A 10,240-nucleotide genomic window follows, 5' to 3' on the forward strand; every position below is an offset into this window, starting at 1 on the left:
GAAGGATTTCCTTGTTCGAGTAGTTTATTTCAAACGGTTTGTTCGGCCTTTGTTGGATAGTTACTACTCATCGAGACTATTTGCAATTGGTTATTTGATACTTATCGATTGTTGCGGTATGCTTGTTATTTGAGGTTTATCGCTTGCTAGCATTTATTCGGTACTTATTATTCACTGCTCGTTGTTAATTAGCCATTAATTAGTAATCGTTGTTATTTGTTATTCAATATTTGCTACTCGCTACTCGCTATTCACTATTCGCTACTTTCTGCTCTATACTCTCTGCCCTTTACTAATTACATTTTACTCTTTACTCTCAGTCGCTATTATCTACTCGTTAATTTTACTCGTTACTCGCTATTCCCTACTCTTACTCGTTACATTTTACTCTTTACTCTCAGTCGCTATTATCTACTCGTTAATTCTACTCGTTACTCGCTATTCCCTACTCTTACTCGTTACATTTTACTCTTTACTCTCAGTCGCTATTATCTACTCGTTAATTCTACTCGTTACTCGCTATTTCCTACTATTTAATCAGTGCCCTTTATTCCTTATTTTTACTCGCAACATTTTACTCTCAGTCGCCATTGTCTACTCGTTAATTCTACTCGCTACTCTTACATAGCGTGACACTATCCGCTATTTCCTACTATTTAATCAGTGCCCTTTATTCCTTATTTTTACTCGCAACATTTTACTCTCAGTCGCCATTGTCTACTCGTTAATTCTACTCGCTACTCTTACATAGCGTGACCTACACTTCACTTCCACTCGCTATTCTTTACTTTTTATTCTTACTGCGATCTACTCTTCACTCTTCCTCGCTACTCGCTATTCCTACCTAACTACTCACTACTCAATGTATACCTACTTCCTGTGTGTTATTCATTACTTATTTTTTGCGAACTCACTACTCGCTACTTTTCCATATTAAATCTAGCAACAACAACCTCGTCCTTTTCTCTCGTTACTCATCCAACAAAATTACACATTAAAACGCAAATCTGTATCGATAAATCTCCCAGTTGAGTCTACAGGAAACTTTTGTCTTCGACGAAACTTTTCCCAAGTGGCGCGAACTCGCGAATAGATATCCAAGATTCTTTTTTGGCATACGAACATCACCTCTTGGAAACACCGATTCGAGACAATATCTCTAACAAACATCGATAAAACAACTAGCAAATTCGAAAGACCGGTGAAACGTGCACGTGATCTGATTTACGCACGGTCGAATGCATCCCCCTTTAACCGATCCAGCTCGTATATCGCGATTCTGTCAGTGACAAACCGTTTCTGGTGTGAAGAAGAAGTTAATTTTGGGAGATAGGCGTCGCGAACGTGCTCGTTAAGAGAAACGGGTAACCGTACTCGTTCCCGTGGCTTTTTGGCACCGTTCTCCAACGCTGACATTACCTAAATTGTCATGCGACCGTCACGTGGGCAGGGTGAATTTCCTGAACGACGTTCCGGAATATTAATTGGAGCGAAACTGTCATCGACGTGACTTTCCATCTGACGAAAAAAGCTCGAGAAAGAGGTGTTCTAGGGAAATAGAGCTTCGAAGAGTATGGAGACGTTAGGGTAATCTTTGTGACCTGATTTCTAAGTCGAGCCTTTGACGCGCGGAAATTTGATCAAAGAGGAAATTCTATTTTTGTTTGTTTTATCGTGAGACTTTTTGGAATTTTGGATTTGTGTTAATATTTAGTCGATATAATTGGTTATTCTAAGTTTTCTTATGGTGTTTGTATGTTTGGTCTTGTGGTACGTTGAAATTTGGTCGAAGAATTGATTTTAAACGTAGGAGAGAATTTTTTTTTTTATGTAGTTGTGTGATTTGGTTTTAATTTTGGAATTGCTTAAAAGACTTAATTAGCTGCTGTGAATCATTCATGTGCTTCTCTATAATTACGACTTCACAAATAACTGAGATGAATAAGGAAAGTGCAATTTTCAGATCTGACAGGAAGCGATATTTATATGCATAATTTATAACTCATCTAATTGTGTACGCGATAGGATACTATAATTACAGGCTAAAAATATGATCGATTGCAACTTTAATCCTCGAATTTGTTTTGTAACTGACCTACAGGATTCTCTGCGATGAATCAGAAATTATTTAAATATTGATGCATCTAGAATTGTTTGATGTAAAATATTCTTCTCGAAATCCCATAATAGCAATCTATAGTACTCTACACAAAATAGAAATCTTAAAACTTCCATTGAATATTTCACAAGACACCTATAAAATTTGTCATTATTTTGGACTTATTAAAATTTAATTCGTCAATCTTATTATACGAATTAAAATTGGATCCATATTCTCCAGTCGTGATCTATAACATTACACCGAAAAATTATTCAATTGTTATTCATCAGTTATTCAGAAAATCCCCCAGAATTTATTCGATCTCCATTCTTCGATCATAATTTCCATCATAATCTCTGTAAACTTACACTAACACTTTGCACTCGTCGCAATTTTTAATATGACCTACCAGAAACTCTGAATCATTTTTACTATAGCTACCAGCTACTCCGAGACTATTTACAATGATGCGAATGCGCCTCTGTGGAAGATTCAAAATCTAGCTTTCTCTTTTTTTTACGTAGTAATTCTATTAGAATTATGGTAATAAATTAAAAGATATTATTTTAATTATGAATCTTCTTTATTTTGATACGCGAGGAAGGCACGTCGCTATGCAATCAATCAAACAAAGGTATGTTGATTATTTTTGCTGTTACTATTACACAGACACATACTCATTTCTCCTTATAATCCAACAGATTCCAAACTTTTGGCCGATAGTGTCCATAGGAACGTAACAGTAGAGGCCTCTATGAAAAAATGAAGAATATTTTAATTTAAATGTAAGAACATTTAACCTTTTTCATACAAACGGTTGCTTCTATGTCGCTATGGCATATCTTACAATGTCGCCGCAGCAGCGACAATGGAGTTGTTAGTTCCACTTACAACGTCGCCACGGCGGCGACAACGGAGTGCAAAGGGCTAATAATTCTTACTCATCAATGATGCCGCAGAAAATATTACAATATATATTTCGCGTCGCTCTCTCCAGATAAACTAATGTCCGGAGAGTTCCACTAAAGTCGAGTTATGATTGTTGTGTGCGCTTCGAAAGCTAAACACGAGTTCTGTCTTTGGAGCGTTGTTCAATTCTGACACGTCGTCGAGAATCGATTGAAAATGTAGCGACTGTGTGATCGCCCGAACCTTTTGCTTTTGACCTTTTTTCTATTCTGCCGGTCTCGTTGGCGCGTTGCACCGTTCAGCCCTCGCATTTCCTCTTCCCTGGTCGCGTTTGGGTCCCTTGACGGGGGTGAGTTTCGTTCAGGCCTTGGTCACCGCCCGACGCCAACCACTCACCCTCAAGGAGGGTGTGTTTTGCGTGAAGTACGCGTCACCTGGGCTTATGGGAAGAACCCAGGGTAACGGTACCGCTCGCTCGCGAGAACGTGCCTGGGCTCGCGCGGGTTTATGTGCACAGCACAATCTGTGTGTATATTACTTGGTAATATATTTCTCTTATATTAATTTATAAATAGTTCATAATGTTTACGGATTTTGTTTGATTCGATTTGTGGATGTTTCATTTGTTTTGTTATATCTTCAGGTCACAACTTTGTTTTAAGGATATTACGATTTATAAATTTGTTTCGTTCCCGTCCAGCAGGACTTAGTCTAGGGGGGTGGGGGGTGTTAGTTGGTAGTTAGTTGGGGCTTATTCTATGTTAGTGGGGTTAGTTTGTATTTACAAGTTATTTACATTATGACGGCAACTACTCTATTCTCCCGTGCCGGCTTCCTATTTTTTCGGTATGGAGGCTCCGATACTACACAAATACTGTTTCCATGCAAAAGGCCGAGGTATTGTTCGGTCGTCGATCATTCATAATCCCCGTATCGCTAAACGAATGAAAACATCCTACGTCAACGTTGCAACAATAAATCTGAAATGCAAAACGTTTCACGCAACAGGTCACGATCGCGATTCGTTCATAAACGATGAATCAGAGACAGAGTAAGTTCGACTCTAAACACACGCGGTCCCCTATTGAAAAACCGAGAATTCTGACGCATCGTAGGTAAATTTAGTGCAACGTCCTCGAAGGAACGCGAGAACGGACGATGTAACCGGTCGGAATTCGGTTCGTTATAGTCGACGGCATAGTTTCTTCGTTATAGACGACGCGTCGATGACGTAGCCGTTCATTGATCGCCGTTGGACGACGTAGAAACAGATCTAATTCCGCGTTTCCGGCGGCCACCAGGGATGCTCCCTTTTACGGCTTCACGGCCGGCCACTTGGAACGCGTTCACCACGTCACGCTAAAAGAAGAATGAACCAAGGCTACTTCGAACGACGCCTGTGCGTCCTGACGCGACGCCTCGGCTCATTCACGGCGAGCCTTTGTTTATTGTTCACGTTTTACTACGGCGAGGTACGCCTACGAGGATTCGCTCAATTGGAGAAACTGTAGAGGCAGGAATTTTTGGAAATGGAAAATTGAAGAATTTGGGGGATAAAGGATGAGATTATCTTGGGTGAATAATCTTGAAGAGAAGGCTTAATGCGAAGAGTAAAATTTTCATTTTATTTCGATGAAAATGAAATTCGAACACTGGAGGCTTAAGTTGATTTTTTAGATGTTTTTTAGAGTTGACACTCTTAGTCTATACAAACTTTAGTACTCGCGTATTTTTCTCTTCTATATTGTTATTCTTTAAATGTAGATAATTTGGAGCTTTCATCTCTTCTCTCATTTAACAAAATTATAAAATTTGTATTAAATATTTACACTAAATAATTGTAAAATTGTAAAAAAGGGATTATATTTACACATTCCACTAAAATTTTCGTTAAACCAAACATTCCTTACCTTGCTATATAGACAATCAACAAGTTGCAGGAAACTCGAACTTCACGAAGCATGTTAAAGCTAGAATCAATGAAAGAAACGTTGATATAGCACTTTCATATACTAACACTTCTTCAAAGGATCCAAAAATTTGGCACGATTCGCAAATATTTACACACAAATATTGTTACGTAATTCTCAGTGGCGATTGAGAGAAACGACTAGCATGTTTACAACGAGGATTTGCTATCGAAATACCTGCTACGCGTCTTCGTAGTAAAAATACAAACCGTACGTCAGAAAGTGTTCAGATCGAACGTTGTGCGAATAAAATTGCACTTCGGACTAATTCATCACGATTAGATGGTAGATTACGGTTAGACTATGCGTGGTCGTGATAGTCAGGCGTGAAAAGCTAGGAGTGAAAGTGTTCAACACTCGTTTACGTTCTAAACTAATTCATAATTAATTGGTGTATTCGTCAATGGTGATTTGATAACTTCAGATTGCGTTTGGAGAAGATAATTAAGCGGTTCGTGAAGAATACAAGATTTAACGAAGTTGCGCGGTGGAGAATGTCTGACTTATCGTTGACGCTTTCACTGAAATTTTTGTGCAAGCACATTTTGGGCAAGATATCTTTAAAATTTTATTGTAAATAATTTTCAGTATGAATACCTACTTTTATGTAATACTGAGCACTAGAATAGTGAAATATCAACGATGTAGCTTTTTTTTTTTAAACACAGGAATGTGGATGTTCATATTTCATTTTTACAGAATTTATGATACCAGTGTCCGACTAACGGTGACTATTTCCACTTTCCAAATTTAAATCTGCACTTATAGGCAAAGCACAATATACGTAATATATAAATATTCTTTGCCAAATCTTTTACCAAGTGGATATAAATTTCGTAATCTAAAATATACGTATGTCTGACTTATTATAGGTTCATTTACTTAAAACTGCCTAGTTCTAATTATATTACGAAAGACTTCAATTTGTAAGCACCAGAATTTTCCACTTTCTGCTGAATTAAGATTACACCATTGCAATAATTATTCCATTAAAAATAAACACAACTCAAACGTCAGAATTTAAGCACACAATTCCACTTGAATCAATATACACGAAATACCAAAGTGTTCGACGAGAATCCACGCGAAGCCAACAAATTAGAAAAACAACACTCTTACACCGTTTAAAGTATCGAAAATTATTTTCGCAAAGAAACGGCAAATAATAAGTTCGTACTTTTATTTAACAAACAAACAAAAAATACACAACTCGTGCTAGTGTTTACACTATTTAGCCAACAACGAAACAGCGTGGCGTGAGCCAAAATGCCAAATACACGTTTCTCCGTCCTTCCGCGTTTACGCAAAAAAAAAAAGTGTCTAAAATTAATTCTAAGGAATTCGACGCGGTTTTATCGAGCTTCTTCGACCTCCGTCCGTGGCGATGCTCCTGGACATTCCTTCGTTTCCCTCCGCCTCTTTTTCCGCCGTCTGTCGCGACGCGAAAAAGACTGGAATAATGGAAGAAAATGCCGGAGCTAATCTAACGTAACGCTCGAGATCGGAGCTCGTGTGTGCGTGCGGGATATAAATAATTCCAGAAGACGTGTTCCTCGGACTTGTCTGAATGAAGATGACAGACGCGTCCTTGTGAACCGCGACGCCAGCGATCTTTTTCTTAATTGTCGTTTGGCAGTGAAAATGCTGAAAAGTGTGTGCAAAGTTTATTATCGATTCTGATAGAGGATTTGGATTTAGGTGTCTTTCCGTTGATTGGAGGAAGAAATGTTTCAGCGACCTTTTTGCTTGTTTGTGTTCTGTGAGGAAATCCGTCCCGAAGACGGCGGCTCTTGCCTTTGGGTCTCACCCTGGGCCTGTTCACGCAGGAGTGGACAGGGATCGGCAGGACTCTCAGGGATCGTGAGGATCGCCCTCACTCTTCGAGAGACCCTCGAAGCACACTTGTTGCGAACGACGCTCAGATAACGCGGATATAATTTTTCGTAGGCACGTTCAATTAATCTCACGCCCACCCTACTCCGAGTCGGAGTACTTTCTGACAGTTCTCTGTCGTTTTGGAGTTCGTAAGGTGGAATTTCGAAATTTGTGAGAAATTGGAAATTTACCGTTTCAATCGGAATTTTGTTTCGTGCCTGAAGAAAGCTGGTGAAATTTTAATTAGAAGGTTCGGAATAAAAAGGAGAAATCCTTAGGGAGGAGGTAAAATATTATGTTACATTTAAGTATATCGAAAGAATCATTTGTTTCGGTGATCTTTCTGTTTTCTAGATTTTATCAATTTTTAATTACGCGTATTGTTATCAGTGTGATAATTCGTGGAATATTAGAATTCGCAATGAATTCATTTTCGTTTCTGAAGAATATTCCATTCGAAGGACACTAATTGTGAGAGGAAGAAACTTTTATGAAACATTGAAACAAATCGTGGTACATTTTATTCAACGAATATGAAAAGATTCAAGAAAATATAAAATTCGACAAACGTTATATCCCAGACATCAATGGTTGTCGTTTCAACCATGAAAACTACAACAAACAAGAACGCACCAAAATCGAATTCTTCCGAAGTGAAGTTTTAATTCAGCTCCGTTGTCCAAGAAGAACAATTACAGCCACCGCTTAATTTACACTCGCGATATAAAGTTCGTACAAGCGGCAATAAAACAGACAATTGATTTATCGTCGAGAACAAAGACGAATGGTACCCTCGTTGCGGGCAATTCTCACTGGGACAGCGTTGAATTGCGCAGCGAATTCGACAGAGGCTGGCACGCATCGCCGAATCCCCAAAGTAATTAGGCGAATCCGCGTCAAGTGTGGTTACATAATCGGCGTTTGAGTCATAAAATTTCGCGGGATGTTGCACCGTGTCGTCGATTACACGAGTGGCGAAATCCGTCGGGAAAATGGTGAACCGGTTATTATAAATAAATCTCGAGAGAAGCTCCAAGAGGAGACCCGACAGAAAAATCTCGAGCATTCAGGAAGATATACGAGTTTCTAGCATTTCTCGCATAACTTTCAGCTTAACGTTCGTTATTTATTCGAATTCTCGTCGGGGAAGAACACCGAGGTATTATGTAAAATAGAATTATCGAACTTCGGGAGGAATTCTTGATTAATTACCGAGGATTTGGTAATTCGATACGGGACACTCTCGAGACCCTAAATTTTAAACTGAGAAAAGTTTTCTTCAATTTTCGAAATATTGCTTTAGAAAATTTTGCAAAAATTGAAAATACAGTTTTATGCGATATTTCATTGTGAAATTGGGAGAAGAGCGATTGCAAAGTAACGTAGACTATTGTTATTAATTTGACGAGCAGAAGTTGGAAATAGAGTTCCATGTGATACTTTATTCTGACATTAGAAATCGAAAGATTGCAAAGTATGTGGAATATTCGTAAGAGTTAAACGAGTAACTCGATGGTTCCTGGTGGATAAAAAGAGGAAGTTACGAGCGGAGTCTGGAGAAGGTCAGGATCGCTGGCGCCTAACCAAGTTCAGGAATGGAATTTACGACCTTTCGAAAGTTCGACGACCCTCTTTTGTGTCCCTGCTTGAAATATCTTCGACAGGGCTGACCTCCGTACTTACTAGCGTTGCATCGAGAAAGGCTCCATTGTTGAGCCAAAATAGACGTAGCGAACAGTAAATTTCATTCATGAATCCATCTAACAGAGAAACATTCGGTAATACGCAAGCAGTCCGATGTATTCTTCGATTCTTTGTCTGTTCGGTGATTATTTCACTCGAGTTAGTAATTTCGTTCGAGGAATTTTCATCGTCGTTATTTGCAATTTTAGAGAATTTCAGTTGGATGATCTAGAAAATTTCCTGTGTATCGTGTGAGTACGTAGATACGTATATCATTTTATTAAAGATTTTCTATATTTTTATGATAATTTGAAATGAATTATAAGTCTTAGATTTAATTTGTATTATTGTGCCTGTTTGAGCGACTATTTTGCTTAAATAATTTTCTTCATATGTGAGAAGAAGTGTAGATTCGAAGTTTTGAATATAATTTCAGAAAATAAAGAACGAAACATCACACCCGTTTCTTAATATACAAAATGAGCAAAAATGACAAACGATGAAATATCTCATAAAAAAATGGAATATTGTATAGAGTTACTATGACTGAACGGAAATATACACGATGCTACGCAGCAGACTCATCTATCTCGAATGAGCCAGTATGGCTCTCGTCCAGTTGAGATAGACTGTTAATGGCGAATACCATTCGTGACTGATGCAGTCACACGACTGCCAAATCTCTCGACTGAAAATCGTCGAAACTCGATGGACTAAACCGGGTGTCGTTGACACTGTTTCGTGTCGCAACTACGTTGTTTCGAGTTCCTAGAGTTCACGCTTGCTGGCGTTCCTCTATTTTCCACTGTGAACGTAAATCTTAATCGGTGTGGCGTGAACGTTAAATCACAGACGAAGTAAGTGCATATTATATGTATACAGGATAACCGAGAGAGCCCTTACCATTTTTGTGTCGCTCCCAACGTTACCGATTCAATATGAAATAAAATTACAACATTCGTAATGGTTGCAATTCAGATTAAATGTAATTTCATAGTTACGTTCAATTCTAATTCCAATCACTACTAATATTGTAATTTTATTTTATGTTGAATCGGTAATGTTGGACGCGACACGAAAATGGTAAAGGTCCCCTCGTCCCTTATGCCACGGACCCAAAGTTCTACAAGATGTTAGGTCTATCGGTCTATCCTGTATCTAGTCTGTGCCTGTACCTCGTCTGTGATTTGACGTACCAGATGAATTATCTTTTTCTTTCCTATCTACGTCTAGTTTAAAATGTCCATGGTTTTATTAAATCTATCCTGTATATACCTCGTCTGTGATTTGCGGTACCAGATGAATTATAATTTTTTTTCCTATCTACGTCAAATTCAAAATGTCTATGGTTTGATGTGAAATCGTGCACGATGTCAATTATCACGTGGAGAAGTTCTCTTGTTAGGTAACCAAAAGTTTGACTCGATTTTTTAATAGTTCAACGTTTAATATGTCAATAATTGTGCTGAATTTGAAAAAAATATAATGGCAGAAAGTATCTAATTTGACGTGGAATGTTTCGTATCCTGGATACCCGAAAAAACAACCGCCAACCGAATGGATCCGAACGTTGCCGAACAGCTGCCGACCACCGTTCTTAAACGCAGCGAGAATTATGTGCAAAACGAACGTTTATGTTTAAAACAATTGTGTTTCTATAAGTTGAAAGTGAATACAAGTGTTGTTGAGAAGTGCCTGTCGT

Source organism: Habropoda laboriosa, unplaced genomic scaffold, assembly GCF_001263275.1.
Source record: "Habropoda laboriosa isolate 0110345459 unplaced genomic scaffold, ASM126327v1 scaffold81, whole genome shotgun sequence".
In the NCBI taxonomy this organism is placed as follows: domain Eukaryota; kingdom Metazoa; phylum Arthropoda; class Insecta; order Hymenoptera; family Apidae; genus Habropoda; species Habropoda laboriosa.